We start from the raw sequence: 14,725 nt of genomic DNA, 5'->3' as shown, positions 1-14,725 counted from the left end.
GCATATATACACAAATACCACATAGTATTTCAATTTAAGGAAAAATTTCCTTTTCCATGGATAATAATCATAAGTAAAATGGAGAAATTTGTATGTAATACAGAGCTGAACAACCCACATATAGTCAAAGTATCAAAGCATCAAAATAAGGTGCAAAGTCACATAACATACAAATTCCGCAAATCATCAGAAGTGCAAAGTCACATAACATACAAATGCCGCAAGTAGTCAAAAGGAAGTCCGCAAAGTAGCACTAAGAATTCCATTTCTTCATTCATGTTAACCGTATATGGTACATCTCATGGCATCACTGGGGAATATTTAAGTTCAGATAATCCTCATCCAGGCAGCAGATATGGATCACATCAGGAAGGGCAAGTATAAAATAACTACTAGAATAAATAAGAAAGGAAAAGTTAAAATAATTACAAAGACACACACAAAATAAGATTAAAAAGCTAGGGATTTGAGCCAAAAACTCTAAAAAGCACGCAAAGCTCAGGTTTTCATTGAGTCCCTTGGGGGACATGGTGCCCAAATAGTCAATTCACCTGGCTTCGACTTGTGCAGGAATTTACTTGAGATAGCCTCCTTTAATACCACCATATGCCCTATCAATATCCCTAACGTGAAAACCACGAGGATCAGAATTATGATATAGTCTGAAATGTTTCGGGATGGTTTTCAGCTGTGAAGGATCAACCTCTCCCGCCACAATAATATCCCAGACATGCTCCCTTGTCCTGATACGCAACTCCCTCAAAATGAGGCCAACATAGATTTTCCCACACGGACATTGAGCATAATAAATTACAAAAGATGTACTACATGTAATGAGTGATGGTATATTCACGGACACCATCAGCTGATCTAAATGAAACGGCCCTTTGAATGTTCTGATTACATGCCAGTTACCAAAGGGGAACCACTCCCATTTTTGCTTGCTGTTACCAAAGTAGTTTTTTGGTGTAGCCACATAGTGGCTCCTTACCAAATGATCTTTGAGATTTTTGCCTCTCTTCGCTGTAATCAGTGGAGTATCAGAGATTACCTTACCAAGCAGAGGATCAGTTTTTAGATGCGACCAATTCCTATTTCAGGATCTTGGGCATAGTGTCCCATTTACAATTAAATGTGGAAATAAATCTTATTTTACCATCTTCTTGTTCACTCTTTTTTGAAGATCTGAGCGATATCTTATGTGGGGTGTGTTTAGCCCTGTGGTAACCATTCTTGATGGTTCTGTGACTATAACCCCTATCTACAAACTGATCCCTAAGATCTTTGGCCTGTCGTTCAAACGTATCTAGAGTTGAATAGGTACGTTTTACCCTCAAAAATTGGCCTATGGGGATAGCCTTAATAGTGGAGTATGTATGTGCAGATGATGAATGCAATACAGAGTTCACAGATGTTTCCTTGTGATGAATGTAAGTCTGAACAGACCCCCACTCGTCCACAGAAAAAACAATATCCAGAAAATCAATAAAAACTTTATGCCATTTATGAACCAACTTAATACCATATGGGTTTTGGTTGAGATTGGTCATGAATTGATTCAATTCAACATCCAATCCCTGCCAAATGTAAAATATTTAGAAAAATGCAAAAAGGTAAAGACCCTAACCTAAATACCCCTAGTCAAAGAGCATGGTGCTTTGACTAATCTTAGTAAGGAAGTACAAGTGAATGAATACTTACATAAAGATGGTATGTCGATGCAGAGGGGGGTAGAGTACATGTGCCCTGGCCCACAAGCCCCAATGCACGTTTCACCCAAGGCTTCGTCAGGGGGCATGTATGATGCCCATTTCAAAACATGCAAAGAAGCAGAAAGCCAAAATGGGGTAAGTGTTTCCCGTAAGACAAATAAGCATAGATTGCAGAGGAATGGCATGAACGGGTGTCATTGAAGAAGAAAGCCTCTCCTAAAGTCCATGCACAAAAAAACTCATCTACTATTTGCCAAATATGAAGTCCACTGGGACTCTTTACGCTCGAGTGATGAGACCAAGATAAATGTGTTGGGAACTGATAAATTCAAAACTATATGAAGTCACAAAGCTGAGCAATACATGGAAGAATGCATGGTGCCTACATACGACATTGTGGTGGCAGTGTCCGTATATGAGACTGCAAGAGTCTTGCTTGTGTGGGGAGCTACATTTCATTGACAGTATCATGAATGCACAGCTAGCTGTACTGTGTTGAGGGCTAGTGGAACACACCAAATAATTTTGATGGTAAGAGGTGCGTTCGCAGCCCGGGATCCACCATGCAGAGATGTAACCTGCTGCTAGGTAATGGCAGATAATAGCACACTCGGGTTACCTCACCCGGAGTGTACGAGGCAAACCCTGTTACTTCACAGGGTCACACTAATAAGATATGAGCGCAAGCGATGTGGTCACAGAACTCTGCCCAGAAGCGGAGTCAGAGTCCTTCTAGACCCACTTGCACACGGAGTCACTGCAGCGGTGCTGGAGAGTGACGCTAGGAGAATGCTGTGCCCTGTTAGCTTTCACAGGGTGCAGTAGATAGACTTGTACCGCCTAGAGGTACGGGAGATATGGCGGCACTATGGCGCTAACCGTTGTGCTTTGACAGGAGCACTTTGGCACATGCTTTGCCACCATGAGGCGCTGACTCTAGCTAAACTAACCCTAACACATACATATCAAAGGGAGGGGTTACCTAATGAGTCAGTCACCAGTTCCATGCATCCATCATCACTCACACAAGTCTCAACAAAAGTCTATCTTAGCACATGGCTGAGCGGCCAATCGATCCTTTTATAGCAGTGTCCTTCCGGGACCTTCTTGATGGTCTAATCAAAGCTGGAGAAGGACCTGAGGATGTGACCTCCGATCTCCAATTAGAGATCGTCCCACGGGCATGCTCAGTGGAGCGAAAGGAGGACTTAGTCCCTGGAGTAGCTCGCTGCTGACCAGCATGCGTTGCTATGGCTGGACCGGAGGTGGCAGCAGCAAGCAAACCCACAGTGCTGGTCCGAGCAGAGCGCCGGGATCGACGAGTCTGCTGAGCAGCCTCCTCTGTCCCCGGAGAGGAATGGGAGACAGCCAAATGCAAAGCTCGGGATTTCTGCTGTGCAGCGACAGGAACCCGACGGCTAACATTACCCCCCTCCTAGGGCCCCCTCCCCTCTGAGCCTCGCTATGCTCAAATGCCGCAATGAGAAGCAGAGCGCCAATGTTCTCCACTGGCTCCCAGGTCCAAGCCTCTGGACCACGACCCTTCCAGTCCACTAAATAAAGCTTTTTTCCACGTACCACCCTGCATCCCACGATGGCATTAACCTCAAACTTGTCCGAGGACAGGTCTGATGTCCCTGCAGATGACTCAGAGAACCGGGACATGTGGACAGGCTTAAGGAGGGACACGTGGAAGGTGTCAGTGATGGCCAAGTGTGGTTGAAGGGCCAGACGATAGACCACAGAGCTGATCTGTTTGAGGACCTTAAAGGGACCAATGTAGCGAGGAGCGAACTTAGTGGACTTGACTCGCAGCCTGATGTTATGGGCAGAGAGCCACACTAAGTCGCCAGTTGAGAAGGTTGGAGCAGGATGTCGGTGTGTATCCGCAGAGACCCTCATTCTCTCCTTATAGGCCCAAATAGCATCCTGGGTGCGGTCCCAAATATCACGTGCCTCCACCGACCAGTCTGCCACCCTAGAGTCAGTGGATGACACGGGCATGGGCACAGGGACATGAGGATGTTGGCCGTAGTTAAGGAGGAATGGGGTCTGGCCGGTGGAATCGGCCACAGCATTGTTCAAGGCGAACGCTGCCCATGGCAACAAGGATGCCCAGTCATCCTGCCTGGCCGAGACAAAATGTCAGAGATACGTGTCCAGGGTCTGGTTGGCCCTCTCTACCAACCAGTTCATCTCAGGATGATAGGCCGAGGAGAGATTCAGCTCAATACTGAGCAAGCGACAGACCTCTCTCCAGAACCGAGACGCAAACTGGGGATCCCGGTCACTCACAATCTTGTCTGGCATACCGTGTAACCGGAAAACTTGTTTAATGAACAACACTGCCAGGCCCCGTGCGGAAGGTAGCCGAGAGAGAGGCTCCAAGTGCACCATTTTAGAAAAATGGTCGATGACGACCCAAATAACTGTGCTGCCACTGGACTTGGGTAGACCCACCACAAAGTCCATGCCAACCATCTCCCAGGGCCTGTCCGCCACCGATAAGGGGTAATGTAGCCCAGCGGGTCGTTGCCAGGAAGAATTATTCTAGGCGCAGGAGACGCACGCCTGAATATAGTCTCTGACGTCACGGGCCATATGCGGCCACCAGTATGTCCTCGCCAAAAGCTCAACTGTCCGATAAGTACAAAAGTGTCCACCCACCCTGGATGCGTGAACCCAAGAGAGGACCTCCGGACGCAAACGGGCAAGGACAATAGTCTTGCCCGGGGGTACAGACTTAAGGGCAACCAGAGCCACTGTCCTCAGGCTCTCAGATAGTACAATTAACCGAAGCTCCTCCTCCGCTGACACCACGGAGTGAGAGAGCACATCGGCCCTGACATTCTTCTCACCGGAAAGGAAATGTAGGATGAAGTGGAACCGGCACAAGAAGAGAGACCATCAGGCTTGGCGAGAGTTTAACCGCTGGGCGGTTTGGAGATACACCAAGTTTTTATGGTCAGTGAACACCTGGAAAGGGAACCGAGCCCCTCCAGGAGATGTCTCCACTCCGAGAAGGCCAATTTCATTGCTAGCAACTCCCTGTCCCTGATGAAATAGTTCCTCTCCGCCAGTGAAAAAGTTTTAGAGAAGAAGAAGCAGGGGTGCTTCCGACCCTGAGCGTCCTCCTGGAAGAGGACCGCTCCGGCACCAACGGAAGAAAGGTTTATCTACATCGGGACAATGTAGAATGGGAGTCTTAGCAAAGTGGAACTTAATAGAGGAAAAGGCCTTAGAGACCCCATAACTTGGGGTTAGCTCCCTTTTTGGTGAGGGAAACCAAGGGAGCTACCAAGGTGGAGAAGTGGGGAATGAACTGGCGATAGTAGTTTATGAACCCCAGAAAGCGCTGCACCACTTTGAGAGAGTGGGGTTCCTGCCAGTCCATTACTGCCTGCAGCTTGGCAGGATCCATAGCCAAACCCTGTGCAGAGATGATATAGCCCAGGAAAGGCAAGGACTCCTGCTCAAACAGGCACTTCTCCAGCTTGGTGTAGAGGGAATTTGCCCGTAAGCGGTCGAGGACCTTGCAAACCTCTCTCCGGTGGGAGTCGATATCTGGAGAAAAGATGAGAATATCATCCAGATAGACAACCACCGAGGTAGAGAGCATATCTCGAAAAATATCATTCACAAAGTCCTGGAAGATGGCAGGAGCATTACAGAGCCCAAAGGGCATGACTATATGCCCGTAATGGCCATCCCTGGTGTTAAAGGCCATTTTCCATTCGTCCTCCTCACGGATGCATATCAGGTTATAGGCCCCCCGCAGATCCAGCTTGGAAAAAACCTCCGCTCTATCAAATAGTTCTTATATCAGGGGTAGAGGATACTTATTCTTAATGGTGATGGCGTTAAGACTCCTGTAATCAATGCAGGGAGGTAATTCTCCATTCTTCTTTTGGACAAAGAAGAATCCTGCCCCCGCTGGTGACACTGACTTCCTAATGAATCCCCTTGCCAGATTCTCCCTGATGTATTGAGACATGGCCTCGGTCTTTGGTAGAGATAGGGGATAGACTCGACCCCGTGGAGGCTCAGCTCCGGGCAAGAGGTAAATAGGACAGTCATAGGGATGGTGCGATGGAAGAGTCTCCGCCGCTTTCTTGGAGAAAACGTCCGCATACTGGTGATAGTGCTTGGGGAGCGAGGAAAGATCTGCGGGAACCTCTGTGGTTGTGACCTGTACGCAGTCCCTCTGACATCTACCCTGACAGGACTTATTCACTCTATATGAGGAGAGTGAACACGCAACCAGGGGACCCATAGGAGGACCTGATCGATGCCCTCAGGCATAACAAGGCGGGATATCATCTCCTGATGGGATGGAGATGGGAGAGACTCAGTGGAGCAGTCTGGTGGATAATCTGGGAGGGTAGTGTCGCTCCATTCACCACTCTGATAGTGACAGGCTGAGGTAGCAAGACAAAGGGGATTGCGTGCCATTGGGTGAAGACAGAGGACATAAAATTGTTCTCTGCTCCAGAATCCACGCAAATCTGCACCTCCAGAGCGGAAGAGCTGAACTCAAGTGTCCCCTTAAAGGACAACTTGGATGAGAATGTCGCTGTGTCTAATAGACCCCCTCTGATGGCCACTAGACGCGAGCATCCCGACTGCTGTGGGCACCTGTTGGCATGGTGACCAGGCTACTGACAGAGGGAATAGACTAGGTATGCTCACGTGGACCAGGACTTGGAACCCGTGCGAGACACCTCCATGGGTTCTGGGAGCTCAGACACCTGATCGGGGAGTTCCGGAGGGTTAGTGAAGGTTGGTGCCAATCTAAACCTCTGGCTGGACTGGGCCCGCTCCAAGCCTTGCTCGGTAAAACGACGATTAATGCGGGTGGAGACAGTAATGAGATCCTCCAGCGTTGCGGTAACCTCCCTGGTGGCCAGGGCGTCCTTGACATGATCAACCACGCCTCTCCAGAAGATGGGAATGAGGACCTTATCAGGCCACTTCAGCTCTGAGACCAGAGTCCGGAAGTGGATGGCATATTGGCTGACCAAGGGGGAGACAGCTCAAACGGGACAGCACATGAGGGAAGAACACAGCACAGGAAGGAGAGAGACAGCAGACAAGGGGGATAGCACATGGGGTAGACAGGTCAAAGAAGAGAGCACAGATGGGAGAAGTCAGCACATGGAGAAAGAGAGAGTGGATAGGTGGGTGAGCACATGGGGGGAGAGATTCTAAAAGCTGCAAAGCCTGCCCCCATCGTGACATTACCGCCCTCTCGATGCGAAAGCATTGGGCCTCCATCTAGTATATATATATATATATACATATATATAGTGTATATATGGTATTCATTTATACTGGGCATTGTATATAAAGGTAAAAAGGTAAAAGAATAATTATAATAATAGACGTTATAAAAAATGCTAAAAAAATTGGAAATGGATTAGGCAGTAATACATTTGCAAATAACATGAATAGTGGAAGCTAAGGTAGATAAAGGGACAGCTCACACCCCGGAAAACACTTAACACGGGGCACACATATGATTGGTGCAACCTGTGCAACTGCATAGAGGCCCAAGAGGTATGGGGATCCATTTCCACTATCAAGCAGGTGGAATTGTGCAATATGATGAGCTATTGGGCTCCAAAAGGTCCATGTAATGTTCTTACACAGGGACCCTTTTTTGTCTATGTCAACCAGTGACCCAACACACATTTTCCAACTTCTGCAAAGTAAAATTTAACATTAGCAGCACGAAAAAGTTTAAATCCTTAATGTATCTCATAATGCTACATGAATACTGACCCTTTTCACAAGTAGACGATTGCAAATCGCTACCAACCTTTGATGTAACCCCAAGCAGTCGTTTCTGTCTAGTAACATTAGATTTAAATTGTGAGGGTAAGAAATTAATATTAGTTCAAAGACAGGTAAATAATATAGTCTCATACTAATTCATCAATTTCCAGATACAATCTTCACTTTTATGTTTAAGAAAAACAAAAACTATATCATAAAATGAAATGAGTTAATTATAAGGAATGAAAAGTCTGGGAATTCTTGCCAGAATTTTATGAAAAAATGTATTTCTGTGCCATGTGTGAAGAAAAAATAAATTATGTGAAAATGTTATGGTCATCCTTATAATTGGGTACAAAAATAGCTATGGCTAGACATTAATATAAATGTGTAAGAAATATAATGCCTGCAGCTACCAGAAAGGTAACAACTTTACAGGACACTATAGACCACACAGAAACCAAATATTCACAGGTTTATGAGCATTTGCAAACCAAGCTCTATTTTTTTAAGGTTTCTCTTTTTTAATGTTCCTAAAATAATTATAAAAAGTTTCAGATTAAAAGTTCTTAATATTGGAGTAGAAGAATTTTACCTGGAGTAAATCAGCCAAAAGTGGCATCTTAATACTGAGAGATCCTAAGTACAAAATAACTATTTTCATAGCTTTGCTGAGTATAGTCCAATCTGTGAATGCGAGTCTGAAACAATGCAATTAATATAGTTGCTGTATTTTTTAATGTTAAATATTGTATTTTTATTATTGTGTGCAGTTTTGTAATTCATTTAAATTCTTAATATTAAAAATCAGCCTATTGTATGCATGGTGTTTCTAACTGGCCTATGCATTGATTGAAATCTGGAGTAAAAAAACTTTGCAAAGTCAAAAGATTTTTGCATAATACAAGGATTAGAAAAAATAATCTGACTTTTGGAGTAATATTCACCCAGCTCTGACAAAGTAGGTGGGGTTGGGAAGGGACAGGGAGTGACTGGGTTTGGCAACTCCCACTTGTCAAATTCATGAATATTGGCTCTTCTACGGCACAAATCTTTCTCCAGTTAATGACTGGAGTAAAAATTGTAGTAAGGTGCACAGAGGCTCCACGTGCCTTACCTGACTAATTAAGAGGGGTGCACCTTAATGAATATCAGGATCCTGTCAGCGCCGGCGAACTGCCACGGCTGAGAAGGGTGACTCACCCACACTGCGGGAGGGCCCGTAGTCAGATGCTGCAGGGGAAGCTCAGGCAGACGGAACCTGGGGCGCTGAAGGTAGTAAGAAGCACAAGGATCTACGATCATGTGACCACAGGGGGCGGTTCTTAGCATCCTGCTGCTGGGAATGAGTTTAGAATGCTACTACAGGGATCCTGGAGTAGAGGAGAGGGGAACTCATGTCGGACAAATGGGGGTCATACCAGAGGGGCGAGCAGAGAATTATCAGAACGTAGGCAGTGAGTCATACACGGATATAGCAGCGCAGTACAAGAGAGACAGGCAGAACGCATAACAGGGACAGAACCAGATCAAAACCAAACAAGCATAAAGTAGCACAGGCATAGACACACCAGGGTCACATACAGTCGGCCAAGGGTCAAAGCATAAGCTACGAGGAATGACCCCACAATGAGGCTATAAGAAGCCTCCCAGAATCCCAGAGTGAGGCCGTCCAGATTAACCTCTGAACTACCTAATCGCACAAACTAAGCAGATCATGACAATGAATGAGGCACCTCCTGCTCCACCCTGCTTTCTCATAAAGGAAAAATGCAGATCTTGATTCATCGTGGACTTTGACCTTACTGTTATTGTTGTTTTTTTACATATTTTGAAATCTGTGGCCCCAATTGGCTTTTTTCTCCCTGATTCATAGTTTCCATAATTGGGCAAGAACATGCAAATAAGCCCCTCCCACAGTGTCATTAAAATGTTATCATTTTTTACATCTCATTATCAAGGGCCATGTCTCAAGGGTTTCATTAAGTCACTGCATGGAGGTATGAAATTTTTCTAAATTATATTTTAACTATTCTAGTTAAAATATAGATGTAGTAGTTTTTGATGCCTGCGCAAAATGCAATCAGCATAGCATACCACACTGTACTTCATTATTCATGCAGCTCAGGCATTATAAAGCAGAATGCACTGACATCACTTTTTGCTACATCTGTATATTTCCTAATTTCTAATTGAGTAATGCCAGGGCAGGCCAGACTGTAACTGAAATTCATTTCTGCCAAGACACATGTGGGTGTCCTGAAGAAGGAGTCAGTTGGTTTCAAAATGAGTTGACATTAAAAAACTTTTGACAAATCTTGGTCCTTTGATCCATGACTAGAAAATCAGCATCACAGAGTAAATCCGCTTTCCAGGTAACTTGGCAAGTTGATTCATCGTGGATGCTGCAACCGATTAAGATGCCATATAGTGTTTTTGTCACACACAACCACACCAGCTGACCATATCCTGTATGCCCATCCTGCCTACTTGAATAACACCTTATTTGTGCTTTACATTGCCTTATAGCATTGGAATTCTGTTCTGGCAATTGAAAGCGCACAGGCTAAAGTACCCCCCCTCCCACCTCAGAGAAAGATCTTTATAAAAAAAAATAGAAAAAGAAATATTACCATGTTTGAAGGAAATGAAGATTGATTACAAGACCAATATTACCACGATTAAATATTACCAATATACAAGATTAAAAGGAAATTAAAAAAAATAACTTAGTAATAATCACCTGCTGATAAAACCCTGATTGCATTGAAACTACACCAAGCTGCTGAGCAAATGACACATCCATTGAAGCAAGCTCTCTGCCCATACATTATGCTGCTCTCATATTAAATACCAAAAACCTGCTGACAGATGTCCTTTAGAATATATTACTTTTAGTGATGAGCAAACAGTAAACTGCTCGGGTACTCGGTATTTGAATCAAACACTTTGGAATACTCGCATGCTCGATTCGAGTACCAAGTAGAGAAGAGAGAACGTTTAATAGTTTGGTTCGGTAAGGATCGACGAACTTCCCGATATTCACCGAACTTATCTGAACCCCATTGAATTCAATGGGAGACAAAACCAAACACACAAACAACAACTTCAGGAGGAGGGGGGCAAAAAGCTGCCAAAACAGCTCAACTTAAAGGCAGACACCAGGAAAAGTGGCATCAATTGACGTATAGTACAAATAGTATAATTGCGCAGCATGGGTGGATGGTACAGGACTTGAGACAGGCCTTGGACTAGCATTTCTAGCTAAAACTTTGATCAGTAACAGGTGGATGAGTGACAGGTGGAGGCCTGGTGCTCTGAGAGCCCTGCCAGATTCAGGAAACACACATGAAGGAGACCCAACTTGGACTCTAAACATTTCCAAAAATTAGGGGAAGACATCAGGAAAGTCGCATCAATTGACCCACAATAGAAATTTTATATTTGCGCAGCAGCAGTCAGCCATGGGCCAGGCCTAAGGCATCAGGGTCAGGACCAGCATTTACAGCTTTGAATTTAGCTGACTGTCAGGTAGCTGACTGAAAGTAAGTGCAGGCCTGCCAGTCTGGGAGCCCTATTGCTATAGGCAACACACATGAAAGAGACCCAACTTGTTGTCCAAACATTTACAAAAATTAGGGGCAGACAACAGGAAAGTCGCATTAATTGACCCACTGTAGAAATTTTATAATGGCGCAGCAGGAGTCAGCCATGATCATGTATGTGGTATCAGGGTCTGGAAAAACATTTACAGCTTTGAATTTAAGTTAAAATTAAGAAGTGGGTGATGGACCAGGGTAAGCTTGCTGTGTTGGGAGCTCTTAAACCTCAAACTGCTTTTCTGCTCAGCAACACTCAGGTTGCACAAATATCAGCTTCGTAAACTACTATTGTTAGAAACATTTAAGGATAGTAACACAGGTAGTTGAATGAAAGTAAGTGCAGGCCAGCCCTACTGCTACAGGCAACACACATGAAGGAGATCCAACTTGGAGTCCAAATATTTACAAAAATTAGGGGCAGACACCAGGAAAAATAGCATCAATTGACCCACAGTAGAAATTCTATAATGGTGCAGCAGTCAGGTATGGACCATGCATGAGACAGGGACTGTCCACATTTACAGCTTTCAAATTAAGTTAAAATTAAGAGGTGGGTGAGAGCCTATATGGGCCTGTTTTGCTGAGTCCTTTTCTGTATCCGGCAGCCAATCAGTGGCCACTTCCCTATCACTTCCTTAGGAAGTGTCCATATACTGCACACAGCACTCACACACTTATATGGAGATGGCCGGTCCCCTCAGTTGCGCCCTCTCCTTCTGCCGTGTGACCCCCTGTGCACTTCTTATGTACACATGTTACACATGTTATGTACCTGTAATGTTTTATATGTGTTCTTTGCTTTGTATTGTAATGTGTATGTTTCTCCTTTAAATGCCATAAGAGCTAGGGATAACAATGGTTAAACAAGGGGCTGAGTCTGCAGCAACAAGGAAGAAGGAAGCTGTTACTTCCTCAAAACTGCCTGGGACTCTGGCCAGGGCAGATGTAGACAAAAAGAGGGGCATTGCCAGACTCCCGGATGGGTGAAATCTGCTGCTCCAGACCAAGAACCATTACGGACTAAAGGCATGCAACACAGGCCCTCAAGACTTTTAAGGGGCCTTCGCTGAAGGTGTCTCAGGCGCCCAGATTCCAGCAAGTGGTTTGCTGTGAACTTTGGCTGCTGTGGCCTTTGTGGGTGCAACTGCAGCAAACGTCAGGGAAAGAGCAGGAAAGCACGGGTTGCATTTGTCTTTCATGTCCATTCTTCAATAAAAAGTTACTGCTCCCTGTTGGAATACAGCTGCATCCCTGGACTCTTAATTGCCCAGACTGCTGTGACCAGATGAAAGAGAAGGTAACTCTGTTTGGGGGAAAGACTGAATCCATCCCAGATTGCATGTACAAGGGGCCAGGGTGTCTACAGACTGTGTTTAATGGGTGAGACTACCACTCCGACACCCCTTGGTTTACACACTGACCATACACTGTACATCCCACTCACACACTCTCCATATAGTGCATACCCCACTCAAATAATTACCATTTTCCCCACAAAGTCCACACAGATTGGTAATACACCATACATCCCACTCACACACTCTCCATTTAATGCATGCCCCACACAAATACTAACCCTATATCCCACACAGCACTCACACACTGGCTGTATAACATACACTCCACTCACATACTGGCCATGTACATACTGTACACAGCACTCACACATTGGCCACATTCCGCACACCACACTCACAAATTGACCATGTACCATGCACAGCACTCACAGACTGGCGGTATACTGCACACAGCACTGACACACTGGCCACATTCCGCACACAGCCCTCACACACTGGACATACTGTATACCGCACACAGCCCTCACACACTGAGAATACTGTAAACTACACACAGCAATGACACACTGGCTGTTTACTGTATACAACACACACACTGGCTGTATGCTGCTTACAGCATTCACACACTGACCATATACTGCATACAACACTCACACACTGGCCGTATGCTGCATATAACACTTACGCACTGGCCGTATACTACATACAACACTCACACACTGACCATATACTGCATACAACACTCACACACTGGCCGTATGCTGCATATAACACTCACGCACTGGCCGTATACTACATACAGCACTCACACACTGGCTGTATACTGCATACAGCACTAGCACACTGGTCGTTTATTGCATACAGCACTAGCACACTGGTCGTTTATTGCATACAGCGCTCACACACTGGCTGTATGCTGCTTACAGCACTCACACACTGACCATATACTGCATACAACACTCACGCACTGGCCGTATACTACATACAGCACTCACACACTGGCTGTATACTGCATACAGCACTCGCACACTGGTCGTTTATTGCATACAGCGCTCACACATTGACCGTATACTGCATACAGTACACCACAGAACATACAGTATAACGCACATGGCACTCACACTGGATTTATGCCGCATACAGATCCCATACACTGCACACTGATTTTAATGATACAATAGTCATATGATACACACATTACTCAGACATAAATATTTCACTTTTATAATACACTACAATGAACACTGTTCTCCTTGGCTGATGGCAGAAGTCTTGCAGGCCATGGGCATCTTTGCTGGCAACTTTGTCTGATCCATGCCCCTTTCAAAATCCTCTGCTTATCTTCTCCATCTGAAGTTCTCCCCGATATATTGATGCCCCTGTGCCAAATATAATATAACAAATAACAAAAAAAAATGCTTATTCAGTCTGCCTCACAGCTGGCAGCCTGAACTAGAAAAGCTCAAGGTCTACAGCAGAAATCAAGGCTAGCGCCGATTGGCCAATCAGTACTGGTGCGGCGCTGGAGGTGAGCAGCACTGAGACCAGATAGGAGAAGCGAGAGACTCCTCAGCGCCGCACAGGTGCCCTGCCACTTTTTATGGTTGTAACTAGGATCTGACAGCAGCGAGTAGAAAACCAAAAGGGAGGAGGAAATTCATCCCCACTGCAGTCTGCTGCCCAGCAATCTGACTGATCACACACGTCGCACATATCTAAGGCCAGCCATAGACTAACTATATTCGTTATGATGGCCTCATTGTGCTTTCTGTACACTGTATGATGACATATAGCCACATATGCACAATATAATGCCTCATACCTGCCTATAAATACACTATGACGACAGCCTCTGTGACAGAGTCACTGGTGCCGTACATGAGGGGAGAAATGTGTCACAAAGGTTGCTAATTATCTTGCATTATATGAAAGCCATGAACACCTTTAGTGGAAACCTAAACCCTTTATACCATAAGAAGGTCCCACACAATGGTACATTTAAAAAAATCTTTATTTATAAACAATACAGTTTAACAATCTTTAAAAAGAAGGTGCTAGACCAGTATGAGAGACGGAAAAAACCATAGGAGCACCGCACCACAGAACATTTGTAATAAGAAAATAGGGTCTCATATGTGAAATATCACTAGTAGGGGTTAACATGGTTTGCTTCTTCCACGCTCATAAACTGACTATCCTCAGACATATCCAGCAACATGGGGACATTTCTATCCTCCAATTTTCCCCCAGTAAAAAACCCCCATACTTAGCCCTACATAAACCTAGTGACACATAATAAACACACGTGTGAGTACTAAAACATACCATGAACTGTTGG

Source organism: Dendrobates tinctorius, unplaced genomic scaffold (genome assembly GCF_039654945.1).
Source record: "Dendrobates tinctorius isolate UK_male_01 unplaced genomic scaffold, ASM3965494v1 ptg000069l, whole genome shotgun sequence".
NCBI classification, from domain to species: Eukaryota; Metazoa; Chordata; class Amphibia; order Anura; family Dendrobatidae; genus Dendrobates; species Dendrobates tinctorius.
This window is presented reverse-complemented; position numbering follows the sequence as displayed.